Genomic DNA, 16,353 nt, shown 5'->3' on the forward strand with positions numbered 1-16,353 from the left:
TCCTGGGAACGTGACTAACTACATTTCCCAGGATTCTTTGCAGTTAAGCATGATGTTGTGACTGGGTTCTTTTTACTGGATTGTGAGTGGAAATGTTGCTAGCCGCCTCTGGGACTACACCTTTATGATAATGCTGGGAATTTGCACTTTTGTGTAAAATGTAGAAAGCTGCAAAGAACATCATTCCCAGTCTAAAAATGAGAAAAGGCCATATAACCTACAAAATCATAACTTTTCTTCAGCTAATCAAAGATGTGAGGTCATAAGGCAATTAAATAAAGTGAATTATAAGAAGAGAAAGCCCCTCCAAGGAGAGGCAGAGTATGTGAACTGTTTCATCTTGGGCAGAACATGGGGGAGAGAAGTGGCTTCTTCAAGTAAGAAGAAATTGGCTAAAACTGTAATAAAATGTAAAAGCTAAATGTGGGCTGGAGTGTCCATTTGGAATAGGAGAGCTCACACCCACTTGCAAGCTCTTATTCATGGGCCCCACTAGATGCTCACAAGAAAGATTAAGCCAGGGCAGAAGACCTGTTTGGGAATAGACACAAGTCCCACTCACTTTCCCAGACATGCTATCTTTAAAGCAAAAGCAGCAAACCACTGAAAAGGGGGCATTATCTTTCCTAGGATTCAGGCAAAGATCTATTGCTTCTGGGGAGATGCACGAGCAAAACCTACCTGTTTCTGTTAGAGCGGTAGGAAACTGCCTCAACCTAGGACAGCGGCAAAGATAATTGCTGGTGGAGGAGGAATAGAGAAAACACCCTCTCTCCTTGGGGAAAGGCCAGGATCCTACACTAATACTAAGCAAGAGTCTGTTACTGCAGGGTGAGGAACAGGAAACTCTGTCCTAAGAACAACCACAGATACAAGGCAGAGTTTGGCTTCCAGGGAGATGAAGAGCTGGAAATCCCCACCCATGAAGCCAAGATGTATAGGGCTTGCCAAAGACTGAGGCTGGACACCCTCCCCTGACCCCTTTTATGAACCCAGCATAGAGTAACGAGCAATATCAATCTAATGCTGGACAAGAGACAAGAGCATGGAGAGAGATGTGCCTCTGGGGCACAGGCAGGCAAGAATGGCTGACAGCTGGGCCACTGAGAAAAATCCTCTGGCACCCCCCTCCCCCAATAAAAGTACACGGTAACAACAACCCACTGCCAAAGAAATTGGAAGCCTATTGTGCACTGAAGGTAACAGTAACAATAAGAAAACACAAACCAAGCTCAACTCCTGACCAGATCGACTGAACACTCTCTCTCCATATTAACTGCATGACAAAAGAGGCAGGTCCAGTCAGAAAATTATTTACCTTCCTCTCTATTTCTGTGCACATGATGTCCAACATTAATAAGAAATTACAAGACACACAAAAAAAGAGTAAGAAAAACAACTCACTCCCAAGAGATAAAACAATCAATAGATCCAGACTGAAATATAACCCAGATACTGGAATTTTCAAATAGAAAATTTTAAATAACTATGATTAATATGTTAAAGAATCTAGTGGAAATTGTGGACAGCAGGCTTATGTTAGTCAGGATTCTCCAGAGAAACAAAATCAATAGAAGATATATATATATATACATATACATATATATATAAAGAGATTTATCATAGAAATTGGCTCACATGGTTGTGGAGGCCAAGAAGTCCCAGGATCTGCTATCTGCAAGCTGGAGAAGCAGGAAAGCCAGTGGTATAACTCAGTCCAAGTCTGAAAGCCTGAGAATTGGGGGCCAGTGATGTAAGTCCCAATCTGAGTCCAAAAGCCCAAGAACCAAGAGGGCTGATTCCTAGAGAAGGAGAAGATGGATGTCTCAGCTTAAGCAGAGAGACAAATTCCCCCTTCCTTCCCCTTTTGTTCTACTCAGGCCCTCAGTGGAGTAGATGCCACCCACCCAGATTGGTGAGGGTGATCTTCTTTATTCAATCTACTGATTCAAATGCTAATCTCTTCCAGAGACACCCTCACAGACACACCCAGAAATAATCTGTTACCAGCTATCTGGGCATCCCTTAGCCCAGTCAAGTTGATGCATAAAATTAAGCGTCACAATGCTTAAACAAATTGGGAATTTCAGCAGATAAATGACAACTATAAGAAGGAGTCAAATTGAAATGGTAGGAAATAAAACATGATATCAGAGATGAAGAATTCTTTTCATAGGCTCATCAATAGCCTGGACATAGCTAAGGGAAGACTCCATGACCTTGAAGATAGGTCAACGGGCCTTATCCAAACTGAAACACAAAGCAAAAAAGAATGGGAAAAACCACCACAGAACAGAGCATCCGAGAACTGATATCAAAAAAAGAAAACTTGAATTTATACAAAGAAATGAAAAAAGAAGGAAATGGTAAAAATAAAGGTAAAAGACGCTTTTCTTTTTCCCCTTATTTTAAAGAGGTTTAAAAGATAATTGTGTAGGACCGGCCCCATGGCTTAGCGGTTAAGTGTGTGCGCTCCGCTACTGGCGGCCCGGGGTTCGGATCCCGGGCGCGCACCAAGGCACTGCTTCTCCAGCCATGCTGAGGCCGCGTCCCATGTACAACAACTAGAAGGATGTGCAACTATGACATACAACTATCTACTGGGGCTTTGGGGAAAAAAAAAGAGGAGGATTGGCAAAAGATGTTAGCTCAGAGCCAGTCTTCCCCAACAAAAAGAGGAGGATTAGCATGGATGTTAGCTCAGGGCTGATCTTCCTCACACACACACAAAAAAAACAGATAATTGTGTAAAAACAAAATACTGTATTGTGGGGCTTATAACATATTGTAAAAGTAAAATGTACAGCAAAAATAGCCCAAAGAATGGAAGGGATGAATGGGAATTTACTCTCGTAAGATTCTTCCACTTTACGTGAAGTAGCATAATGTTCTTTAAATGTAGATTCAGAGAAGTTAACAATAAATATTGTAAATCCCAGGAGAAAAACTGCAAAAATTTAAAAAGAAGGATAACAGGGCAGCCCGCTTAACATGGTGTAGCAGTTAAGTGCACGCACTCCGCTGGCGGCCTGGGTTCGGATCCCGGGTGCACACCGATGCACCGCTTGCCAGGCCACACTGTGGCGGCGTCCCGTATAAAGTGGGGGAAGACGGGCACGGATGTTAGCCCAGGGCCAGTCTTCCTCAGCAAAAAGAGGAGGACTGGCATGGATGTTAGCTCAGGGCTGATCTTCCTCACAAAAATATAAAAATAAAAATAAATAAAAAGAGGGATAACTAATAAGCTAATAATGGAAATAAGATAAACTAACAAAAAATTTAATTAATCTAAAAGAAGTGGGAAAAAAGAACAAAGACCTGACAAGACAAATAGAAAACAATTAGGAATACAGTAAATTTAAATCTAGTCACATCAATAATTATATTAAATGCAAATTACATTAAAAGGCAAAGATTGTCACATGGGATAAAAAAGCAAGACCCAACTATACGTTATCCACAAGAAACTCCCTTCAAATATAAAGATAGATAGCTTAAAAGGAAGAAGGTATATCATACAAATACAGTGAAAAAGGAAGCTACAGTGACTGTATTACTATCAGACTAAATAGACTGCAGAACAAAAAATATCTCTAAGGATAAAGAGGGACATTGCATAATGATAAAGGGGTCAATTCACCAAGCAGATATAACAATCCTAAATGTGTAAGCACTCAACAATGAACCGTCAAAATACATGAAACAGTGATATAATTAAAAGAAGAAATAGACAAATTCGTAATTATAAAGACTTTAACAATCACCACTTAGCAATCTATAGAGAAAGTAGACAGAAAAATAGGAAGGATATAGAAGGTCTGAACAACACTATTAACCAGCTTGGTCTAATTTACATTTACAGAACACTCCATCCACACTGAAACAATATCAGAGTACATGTTCTTGTCAAGTACACATATAATATTCACCAAGATAGACATATTCTGGGCCAAAAACTCCCTCCATGATTTAAACAAATTCAAGTCATATAAAATATGTTCTGTAAAGCAGGAAATTCCCAAATAATTGGAAATTAAACAACACTCTCCTAAAAACCCATTGCTCAAAGAGGAAGTAAAAAAAAAACAAATTTGAAAATACTTTGAATTGAATGAGAATGAAGACACAACATATCAGATTCTGTGGGATGCTGCTAAAACAATACTTAGGGGGAAATTTATAGTATTAATTGCTTATACTAGAAAACAAGAAAGATTTTGAATCAATAATCTTAAGAAAATAGAAAAAGAAGAGAATGTTTGACTCAAAGTCAGCGTAAGGAAGGACATACAAAGGAAAAGAGCAAACTTCAATGAAATTGGAAACAGAAATCAATAGAGAAAATTCACAGAGCCAAAAGCTGGTTTTTAAAAAATAACCTACAAAATTTATAAACTTCTAACCAAACTGATCAATAAAACAGAAGACATAAATTACCAATCAAGAATAAAAGAAGGGGGGCCAGCCCAGTGGCATAGTGGTTAAGTTCGCGTGCTCTGCTTCGGTGGCCTGGGGTTCATAGGTTCAGATCCCAGGTGCAAGACCTACACACCACTTATCAAGCCATGCTGTGGCAGTGTCCACCATATAAAGTAGAGGAAGATGGGCACAGATGTTAGCCCAGGGCCAATCTTCCTCAGCAAAAAGAGGAGGATTGGCAACAGATGTTAGCACAGGGCTAACCTTCCTCACCAAAAAAGAAAAAAAAAAGAATGAAAGAAGGAACATTCTTATAGATCATAAGACCTTACAAAGATAAGGGAATATTATAAACTTTGTGCCAATATATTTGATTAATTAGAGGAAAAGAATAAATTCCTTAAAATACACAAACTATAAAAGCTTAATCAAAAGGAACCAGGTAACCTGAATAATCCTATATTTATTTTAAAAGTTGAATTTGTGCCTTCCTGCAAAGAACTCTCCAGACCCAGATGGCTTCACTAAAGTATTCTGTCAAATACTTAAGGGAGAAATAATATTAATTCTACAGAAATTCTTCCAGAAAAAGAAGAGGAGGGAACACTTCCCAATTCATTTTTTGAAGCCAGCACTACCCTGCTATAAAAACTATACAGGAGCTGGCCTGGTGGCGTAGCAGCTGAGTTCACGCGCTCCGCTTCCGCGCCCCAGGATTCACAGGTTCAGATCCCGGTGTGGACCGACATACCACTTGTCAAGCCATGCTGTGGCAGCGTCCCATATAAAGTAGAGGAACATGGGCATGGATATTAGCCCAGGGCCAATCTTCCTCAGCAAAAAGAGAAGGATTGGCAACAGATGTTAGCTCAGGGCTAATCTTCCTCACACACACACGATAAAACAGACATTACAAGTAAAGCAAGTTATAGACAATATTCCTCATGAACAAATATGTAAAAGTCCTATCAAAACATTAGTAAGTTGAATCTAACAGTATATAAGAATGGTAAGAGCCAGCCCTGATGGCCTAGGGTTCAAGTTTGGCACGCTCCACTTCTGTGGTCCAGGTTCCATTCCCAGGCGCAGAACCACACCACTAATCTGTCAGTAGCCATGCTGTGGTGGCAGCTGACACAGAAGAACTAGAAGGACCTACAACTAGAATATACAACTAGGTACTGGGGCTTTGGGGAGGGGGGAAAAAAAGAGGAAGATTGTCAATAGATGTTAGCTCAGGGAGGATCTTTAAAAAAAAAAAAAAGAATAGTCACTGTATCACTAAGTGGGTTTTATCCCAAGAATGCAAATTTGGTCCAACATTTGAAATTAATCAATGTAATTCATACCATATCAATAGACTAAAAGAGAAACAAACATATAGTCATTACAATAGATGCAGAAAATTCATATGAAAAAATTCGATATCCATTTCATGATAAAATATCTCAGCAAACTGGAAATAGTTATTAACCTGATAAAAGGCACCTATGAAAAAACTTCAGCTCATGTTATGTTTAAAGTAGAAAGATTGAATGTGTTCCCCCTATGATCAAGAACAAGACAATGAAGTCAGCTTTTACCACTCCTAGTCTACATTGTGCTTAAGGTCTAGCCAGTGGAGTACATCAAGAAAAACAAATAAAAGGCATATAGATTTGAAAAGAAGAAGTAAATCTGTCTTTATTTACAGACAACATAATCATCTACAATTTGAAAAACAAGAATAAAGTTGGAGGATGCACATCACCTGATTTCAAGACAGTATGGTATTTGTAAAGGTTAGACTCAGAGATTAATGAAACCAAATAAATAATCCCAAAATAAACCCACATGTATATGGTCAATTGATTTCAGACAAAGGTGCCAAGGTCCTTCAATGAAGAAAGGGTAGTGTTTTCAACAAATGGTACTGGAAATATTAGATATCCATATGCAATAAAAACGAAACTTGACCCATATCTCACACCATATACAAAAATTAGCTCAAACTGTAAGACTTAAAATTATAAAACTTTTAGAATAAAACGTAGGAAAAAATCATTGTGACTTTGGATCAGGCAGAAATTTCTTAAATAAAACTCAAAAAGTATTAACCATACAAGAAAAAAACTGATAAATTAGATTTTATCAGCAATTAAAAACTTCTGCTCTTCAAAAGACACTATAAAGAAATGAAAAAATAAGCCGTAGACTGGAAGAAAATACTTGCAAACACATTCTGATAAAGGAGTGGTATCCAGAATATATAAAGAACTCTCACAACTCAATCATCAGAAAACAATCAACCCAATTTAAAAACTGGCAAAAAAAAATTAGACACTCCACCAAAGAAAAGATAACGTTGACAAAGGAGCTCCTGAAAAGATGTTCAATACAATTAGTCGTTAGGGAAAAGCAAGTTAAAGCCATAATGAGATGCTGTGACACCACAATTCTTAGAATGGCTGATATAAAACAGCTGACAGTACCAAGTGCTGCTTGGGACACAGAGCAACTCAGATGTACATTCCTGGTGGGAGTACAAAATAATACAACCACTTGGAACAGTTTGGTAGTTCCTTATAGTTCATTATAAAGCTAAACATAGGGGCCAGCCTGGTGGCACAAGCAGTTAAGTGCTTGTGCTCTGCTGCGGTGGCCCGGGGTTCGCTGGTTTGGATCCCGGGCACACATCAATGAACCGCTTGTCAAGCCATGCTGTGGCGGCGTCCCATATAAAGTGGAGGACGAGGGGCAAGGATGTTAGCCCAGGGCCAGTCTTCCTCAGCAAAAAGAGGAGGATTGGCAGATGTTAGCTCAGGGCTGATCTTCCTCACAAAAAAAAAAAAAAAATTAAACATACATTTACTGTATGACTCAGCAATCCCACTCCTATGTATTGATCTAAGAGACATGAAACCACATGTTTACACAAAGACCTCTATGCAAATGTTTATGTTAACTTTATTCATACTCTCCAAAAACTAGAAAGAGCCTAGGTGCCCATCAACAGGAAAATGATAAAGAAACCATTGTATATCCAACTAAAAGCAGTTCTTCGATACGTGCAAAAAACATAAATGATTAATCTCAAAAGCATCATGCTAGGTGAAAAAAAGCCAGACTCAAAAGGCTAAATATTGTATGATTCCATTTATATGGCATTTGGAAAAAGCAAAACTATAGGGATAGAAATTAGATTATGATTTCCAGGAGTGAGTGGGGGAGAAGATTAATTAGAAGTGGAGCAAGAGCGATCTTTTGGGGATGATGGAAAAATATGGAAAAATTCTATATCTTGACTGTGATAGTGGTTATACAGTTTTTCAATATGCATACAACTGTACATCTTCAAAGAGTGAATTTCATTTTATGTAAATTATACTTCAATAAACTTGACTTAAAATATAAAAAATGATCATGGAATGTAGTGGGGTCCCTTCCCATGACTGTCACGTGGACATGATGCAACACAGCTTCAGCCATGAGGACGATGACAGTACCCAGGCCAGTGCCACTCAAAGAGTTTTCCAGCCCCAATCCCAGATGAGACAAGTATAGAAATTGAGTGTGTTTAATAACTTTTATACCAATTTAAGTGTGTTGTATCTAATCATAAAATACTTTAGGCCTGTATTTTGTATGTCTTTGGGGTGTTTTTTCCCTTCATTTTTCTAGTAATTCATTTTTATTATTTTTTTACAGAAGTTTTGTTCTGAAATGGATTGAAAATGTTTAAAAAAAAAAAAAACAGTCCTTCCCCACTACAATTTGAGAAGCACTGCCCCAGGGAATGGTGGAGCAACTTAGAGGAAACTGCATCCCTGAATGAGTGCATGAAGCAGAGCCACCTGGCTGTCCAGAATGCTCCTTTTGGACTGTTCTGTGAATGAGAAATAGACTTTGTTCTTTAAGCCACAGTATCATTGTATGTCTCTGTTATAGAAGCCAAACCTTACCCTAACCGTCTGGGATCGCCGCAAGGCTGTGCTATCTGCTGACTCTGAGCCAATGCTTTAGTCCCACAAAGAGCTAGGAGCAAGCTCCTTCCATTGGAGAGCACAGGCTCAAAATATATGGAAAAGCAAACAAAGTGAGCATTACTTTTCTCACCACAGAAAGTCCCCACAAAAGAGGAGGTCAGAGCCAAGTTTTCACTTCTTCAGCAGGTGCAGGCAGGCTGACAGCAAAGATGGAGTGTGGAGCCATTACAACAGCCTGCACGTCCCCAGCAGCACTTGGCTTTCCCTGGCTCATTGTGGGAGGAGAGGACTTCCATCAGCATGTATAGCAGCAGCAGTTTGACCAACTAAAGCTGCCCCAGAAAGATGGCTCTTGGGCCTCCCTCCTACAGGGCCAACTGGGAATGGACCGACTATTATCATGGGTCTGACTATTATTGAGAGTGCTCAGGCAATGTAACTCACCAGTCCAGCTCTGCCGGTTCCTAACTGTTAGCCTCTTTTTGCCTCAGTCTCCTCATCTGTAAATTGGAGAGTAATGATAGTACCTATCTATATCACAGAATTTTTCACAGTTTCAATGAGACATAATTCATGTAAAGAGCTAAAATTATGCCTTGCTCATGAAAAGAGCTTGATAAATGTTAGCTATCAACTGATTTAACTGCAAGCCAATTATCCTTTGTAATGAGATAGTCTTTCTTTGGTCACCAGATGGTCCCTACCGTGCTTGAAGGCTTTAGGCCTTGGATATAAACCTGACTATCACAACTTGATCTAATGCAGCAATTCGAGTTTAGGGGCCAATGCTGTAATTCAAATGTAAAACTGTGATTAGAAGACTTAGGAGGGATAATTAATTATACCTAGTGATGGTCTGGTTGAAGCCCAGACTCAAATCTCACTGCCTTTAAGAACTCTTCATATTAAGCATGAGTACAGGTGTACAGTGCCTTCCAGTTTACAAAGCAATTTCACATCCATCATCTGATATTAGCCTCACAATGTCCAGTGAAGTAGAAGAGATTATTGTATCTATAGCACAGATGAGGCAAGGGCCTCAGAGGTTAAGTGGTTCACCCAAGGTCACGGGGTTAATGAGAGGAGAAGGTGGGGCTCAGAGCCACATCTGGTTCCAGGCCCATTTCTCTTTCCCAGATACTTTTCTGCCTCTCCAGGCTTGCCTCACCTGACCCAGAGCACACCTCCACTGCACAGTCATTTATACACTATGATTTGTAACCAAGCCAAAGATTCATAATCATGAATATACAGTTAGGTTGAACCATATAAAATTGCTGATATTTGAATTATGGAAATGGTGATTTCATATAGTTCAACATAATAACACTTGTTTGGATACTTACCATGGGTTAGGCACTGAGACAAGCACTGTACAATTGCATCGTCTTATCTAATCACAATAATCCTATTATCCCCATTTGAGTGAGGAGAAATCTGAGGCCAGGGCTGCAAAACCAATAAGTGACGGGAGCAGGATTTAAATCCAGGCATCTGAGCTTAGAGCACAAGCACTTAACCACTGTACTGCCCTACCATTTATTACCCCAGAAGGAAGACATGAGCTCCTAATGACAGAAACCGTGTCTGATTCGGCTGTATGGTGCTGCATGCAATACCTAGTATTCACTCATTCATTCATTCATTCATTCATTCAACAAATTTGAGGGCCTACTAGGCTTCTTGTTGTGAGACAATTCTCCATAAGTCTCACACATTTCTACACATCTTGTGAGCAGAGGCATTGACTGTTCTTTGTTTCGGACTATCTTTTCAAAGGTATTTGTATATTGAACAGCCTTGGAAGATAGAGATAGTGTCTCTCTCAAGAGCAAAGGGCAGACAGACTGTCTGGTATAAAACAATCAGGTTCTCTAAACTCAGGGGTCGTGTCCTATAACTCATTAAGTCTGTAGGTGTCATCTGGCCCTCTTCATTTCACCCTATGGAAATCAGGGCTTGGAGAACCATCACAAAGATGCTAATACTCTGGTTACTGCTCTTGCTGTGAGTAATAAACTATCCTATGCCTCTGATCCCAGAGTCGCATATCCTTTACCAGCATGACACTTTGGCAGCCTAATTTGTTAACTTGCAAGTAGGATACAATCTCAGACTCAGAATTCTTGATGGTACTATGCAAGTGCTGGCCAAAGAATGAATACATATAATGAGTGCTCCTTGTGTACGGACATTGTCTCTCAGACATTCTTTTTTTTTTTTTTTTAATTTTATTTATTTATTTTTTCCCCCAAAGCCCCAGTAGATAGTTGTATGTCATAGTTGCACATCCTTCTAGTTGCTGTACGTGGGACACGGCCTCAGCATGGCTGGAGAAGCGGTGCGTCGGTGCGCGCCCAGGATCCAAACCCAGGCCGCCAGTAGCGGAGCGCGCGCACCTAACCACTAAGCCATGGGGCCGGCCCTCTCAGACATTCTAATGGCGTTTCTTGGGAGCCATGGCTGCCGCTCCCAGAGAGATAATGCAAAGAAATAGCCAAGAGAGTGGGTCTGGTCTCCCTAGGCTGACCACTGATCCACAATTAGCCATGCCAACACCAGCATTTATTAAGAACTCTGTGTCTGGCTCCAATTTTCTGAATTCCACAGTGTCTACCTAGGAGCACATTGTTAAGTGCTTGTTGAGCAAAGGACCCATTCAGCTATTCAACAAATATTTATTGAGTGCCTACAATGTGCCTGGCTCTGTTCTAGGATTTGGGAGAATGAGACAAACAGGATCTCGGCTGTCATGGGATTTGTCGACTAGTGGGAGAGACAATCAACACAAAAAATACCAGAAAGTGATAAAGAGCTCTGCAAAGATTTAGAGAGGAAAATGCACTAAAGAGTGAGTGGAAACCACTTTAGAAGCAGTGGTCAGGGGAGGCTTCTTTGAAGAGAGGACCTCTAGGCTCACACCACACGTGAGTGTGGCGAGTCAGCCTTGCTCAGATCAGGGGGATGAGCACTCCAAGCAGAGGGAATCAGATCAGTGTGTTCGAAGGACGAGGAGGCCGGCATGGATGGAGCCCAGCGAAGCGGGGAGGTGGTGGAGGCAACAACAGAAAGAGAGACAGGAGCCAGGTCATGTGGGGCTTAATGAAGTTCCAAAGACTTTTCCTGTCAGAAAGACAGTGGGCACAATCAAGCACTTTCAATCAGGACCCATCTGTAGAAGGTGCTCGATCCTGCGCCATGAAGTACATTTACCTCGGCAACTCTGTCATCTGTAAGGTTACTACTTGCTGGAAAAAAACAAATAACTTAGGTAGGCATGACTCTCCAGAGAATGAGTGTTTAACAAATTAAACATGTCATGGGATTTTATTTTTAAGAGTAGAGTTTCTGTGACACCAGCTGAATTCAGTCGACCTGGGCTTTTACAGAAAACCCCTTCCTGGAGATTGCTTGAAGACAAAGGTAGGAGTCTCCTCCTGATTACGGGCTGCACAAGGCCACTGACATGTGAGGGGCACTGCCAGACAGCAGAGCAGGGGCGAGGAAGACCTTGCAGCTGCGCCCGGAGCCTGAAGTTTTTAAAGGAAGGGTAAGGGGTAGGGGTACAAGCCTGGGGGCCCTTGCAAATATCAGTGTGCCTCCCAGAACCACCTGCTCTAATGTAACTAAAGGAATAGTTTTTAAAAGAAAAACTCAATGGCCAAAGATGTAAATAATCCATTTATAACAACTACCACCATCTTGAGTATTTAGAGGTTTAAAACAAACCCAGGAGAACAACTCAGTAAAGTAGAGCAGAATAGGATCACAGAAAATGTATTCTCTACTAAGAACAGTTATTAAGACTATGGAAGCACACAAACCTTGAATAAAATGTTAGGGGGAAATAAATTGCAAACTTTACAGACACTGATCAAAATGGTGCAAATACTAGCTATGCGTAAAAATCAAGGCTGGAGGAGTTAGAGAGAGAAGTCAACAGTAGCTCAGAAATGGCGAGAAGGCAAAGTTACAGATCTTATAAAATTGCTGACTCAAAAATTATAAGTGAAAACATTTCAAAATTGAAATACACCTGAAATTTATCTAATGTTATAAATCAATGTTACCTCAATTAAAAAAACTACCAGATTTCTTGCAATTTTTTCTTTTTTTAAATTATGACAGCCATAGAATGAGATGAAAATGTGCCATATCACCACTTACTATAATTTTCCCAGGATATTTACATACAATTCCTCAAATTAGATTTAGATATTGAAATAAAATGTTATTAAAGACAAAAAAATGGAATGCAAGTATTGAGGAAAACAGGTTTTCCAGAATCAGCAAGACCTAAACTAAGAGAGACATCATCTAGAAGCCTGTTACTCTGGCCAAGTGATTCGCTCACGAAGATACTACAAGAGTTAATAGAAATAAAAATGCACGCCATTAGCCCTTGAATGTCCTTAGGCATTTACAGCTCTCTCTCTGCTACAGGCAGCAGTTTTAATAAGTCGCCCTGTCCAGATTCCCCTAATGATATGCTTTCTACATAAAAAAGGGCTTGTGAAACCTAATTCCTCTGACAGAAGCAAGCTCGGGTCTCTGAAGCAGCGAAGATTTCAGATTTCCGCCGGGTTTCCTTGCACCTGCCCTTGCGAGGCATGAGGTTTTGTGTGCAGAAGCCTCCAGGGGTTGAAATTTAGCCCTGTCCATGTAGCAGGAAGGTCAGCCGAAGTCACTGGGTCCCAAGACACTGGACTTCAATCTCCGACAAAAAACAAAACATCAAAACACTTCTATTCACTGGGACGTGCTTAGCAGCGCGCTGGCATTTACAAATGTAACGCAGCACCGCGCAGCTCGGAGAAGGGGCTCTGCTTAGAAAGTCAATTGTTCTTCAGAGATCTGACAACCTCTATCAGATCTGTGTCAGCCCAGCTCCAGCAAACACTCTAGAGAAAGCCAGCCTCCTCCAGGCTGAGCCCCGGCTGCCACCTGATACCTGAATAAAGAGCAGAGCCAGCAAAATCCCAACTCCTTTCAGGACGTCTACTTCTGTGGGAAATGGTTTTGATTTTCTCAAAAACCATGAATGTGGAAGAAAATTAATTTTACATTGGCTTTTGAAGACTGATGTAACACATCCACTAATAGGAACAGCAGTCTTTTAACCAGGAAGAAAACCTTTGCTCCATTCACCCGTGTATTTCTTTAAGTATTTTCCCATCTGGGCAGTCCCCTTACTTTATATTATTATTATTTGTTGTAATGATGATAATTATAATAGCAGCCTGCTAACTGGACATTTACTGTGTACCAAGCACTGTACTGCTTAGGCTTCACCACAAACAGGGGGATATTACCCCCACTTTGCAGAAAGGGCAGGGAAGCTCAGAAGTTCAAGGGGTATGCCCAAGGAGGTTTCCTGACCAGTAATTGGCAGATCTTGGACTTGAAGCCAAGCTCTCAACTGCTCTGGGTTCTGCTTCAGTTTCCCCCACTTCATTGTGGATGCACATATACATGATAACAGCCCTTGAACTACATAAGGAACTTCCCACTAGTCTGACAAACCCCAATTTAATTTGGCAAACGTCGAACAGCTGCCCACCATGTTTGGGCTCCACTCTAGCACAACTCTCCTACCGCTGGGTGCCCAGAGGGCAAGGAACAAACACACAAATAGTAACATGAGCCCAGGGCAGAACGCAAATGGCTTAGCAGTGGCACCAACAAGGGCGATGAGGTTCTAGAAGAGGGGAAAATTAATTCCAACTGAGGCATCGGGTAAGGATTCCAAAAAGGAGAGCATCTGAGCTGAGGCTGCAAAGATGGAAAGAACATTTTTACAGTGACAGTGATTTTTTGAAAAGGAAAGTGATGAAATTACTGTAGAGAATTTAGAAACACAGAGAAGCATAAAGAATAAAATAAAAATTATCTTTAATTCCAGCACTTAAAAGTGACCACATTTCTCTTTTAATCAAAATACATTTATTGAGGTGTAATTTACAGGCAATACAATGTACAAGTGTACAATTTGTTGGGTATTGACAAAGGAATAATACATGTTTAACCACTATCTCAATCAAAATATAGAGCATTTCTATTGCCCCATAAAATTCCCTGATGTCCCCTTCCATTTAATTACCTTCCTTCTCTGGCCCCAGATAATCACTGATTCGCTTTCTGCCACTTTAGATCAGTTTTACTGGTTCTAGAACTCCATATAAATGGAATCATACAATATGTACTCTTGTGTTTCTTTCACTCAAAATAATGTCTTTAAGATTCAGTCATGTGGATAAGGGAGTCAAGATGGCGGCGTAGGCAGACTCTGAACTCACCTCCTCCCGTGGACACAGCCAATTTACAACTACTCGTGGAAAAATTACCCCTGAGACAGAACTGAAAACTGGATAAGAGGAACTCCTGCAACAACGGACAATCCTCTCTGAGGTGGAAGAGGCAGAGACTCCCTTCTGGAGAGAAAAAACGCCGCCTCCACAAGCCGCCAGCGTCACGGCCGCCGGGAGCAGCTCACAGGTACGCACCCTCCCTGGAGGCGCGGGGCCCTGAGCCGGGGAGCGCCCCCGCTGGGGGCATTTTGTGGACCCAGCACAATCGACACCAGCGGCATAATATCTGACTTTGCCTGCTACTAAAGCATTGGGTAGCACCCCCAGAAAACCCGGTTCACAAAGAAACTAAAACTGGCTCTTAAAGGGCCCGTGCACAAACTCACCCGTTCCAGAAAGCATCCTAAAATCACCAGAAAGAAAGGTACACAGTGCTTCGGTGACAAGAGACTCACCTAATAGGCCCTGAGTGCATCACGGTGAGGGGTGAGACCTCTCCAGGGACTGGGACATTGGCGGCGGCCATTGTTGTGGCCTGGTGTGAGCGTGCTGACACAGACGCCATTGGAGTTCTCCCTGAGACCTGCTAGCCCAGGGTCTGCTCCACCCACTAGAGCACCAATTTAATCCAGCTCAGCCAGGGCAGGCAGCCCACCCTAGAGACTGGCCCCACCCAACAACAAGCCCTCAGGCAACGTGTGGGCCTGCATAGATTGGTGACTGGATTCTCTGCAGCCTGGCAACTGAGCTGACTTGAGCGGGGCAGGGTGTGCACAAGGAGCGGGTGGAGAGTGTGGGGCAGTGGTGGAGTGTGTGGGGCTCCCGCTGTGGAGAGACTGGGTCCACTTGCAGAGGTTGGGGCACTCACACAGGGCAGGACTGTGTTGACTGTGTGTGTGGACCTGTGGGCAACAGGGCTTGTCAGCTGCAGAAGACTTGTGCTTCTCAAAGACCCACATGGGAGGTTTGCCCCACCTTCCAAAGCCTGAAACAATTGGGTGCTCCTGTGCCTGAGGGCAGCCCCACCCAGCTGCAATCCCCAGAGAGCTGACAAGAGACCTAATAGGCTAGAGGTTTACAGCAATTGTAAGGCCCTGAGCCTAACAACCTGCCACACTGGGGGCCTACTCACTTAAAAGAAATACTGCAACACAAATGTGGTATTAGAACTTACAGCCAACTGTACTGGGGCTCCCCACACCTGATAAAGAGACTGAAGGGCCCACAACAACTACAAGCAGCTGAGCATTACAACAGCTGGCCAGGAGCATAACTCAGCCTCCCTGGGCGCCTATAGGGAGAGCTAATAGGCCACAATAGAAGGACACACGTAGCCCACATAGGGGCCACCCCTGGAACATTGAGAACTGAGGGAAGCACACTGGAAGCATCCTAAGGCATCACTTACATAAGGTCACCTATCCAAGAGCAGGAGACGTAGGCTGACCTACCTAATACGTAGACACAAGCACAGGGAAAGAGGCAAAATGAGGAGGCAAAAGAATACATTCCAAGTAAGGGAACAGGACAAAACCCCAGAAAAGGAACTAAGTGAAACAGAAATGAGCAACCTACCTGACAGAGAGTTCAAACTAAGAGTGTTAAGGATGCTCACTGATCTGGGGAGAAGAATAGATGAACTCAGTGAGAATGTCAACAAA

The 16,353-nt window shown here is 41.8% G+C and overlaps 1 long non-coding RNA gene across 3 annotated transcripts in view; it reads right to left on the minus strand.

Moving 5' to 3' along the window:
• LOC106803349 (uncharacterized) overlaps nt 1-15,401 on the minus strand; it is a 161,498-nt gene extending 146,097 nt beyond the window's left edge. For 2 of the 3 annotated variants that reach the window (XR_015551963.1, XR_015551962.1), the window contains exon 1: nt 15,148-15,401. This is a non-coding gene — a long non-coding RNA (uncharacterized LOC106803349). The remainder of the gene's footprint in view (nt 1-15,147) is intronic. The other variant, XR_015551964.1, reaches the window with a different exon arrangement.
• Between the last annotated feature and the right edge of the window lie 952 nt (nt 15,402-16,353).

Source organism: Ceratotherium simum, chromosome 4 (genome assembly GCF_057802395.1).
Source record: "Ceratotherium simum simum isolate JZ-2026a chromosome 4, ASM5780239v1, whole genome shotgun sequence".
Taxonomy (NCBI): domain Eukaryota; kingdom Metazoa; phylum Chordata; class Mammalia; order Perissodactyla; family Rhinocerotidae; genus Ceratotherium; species Ceratotherium simum.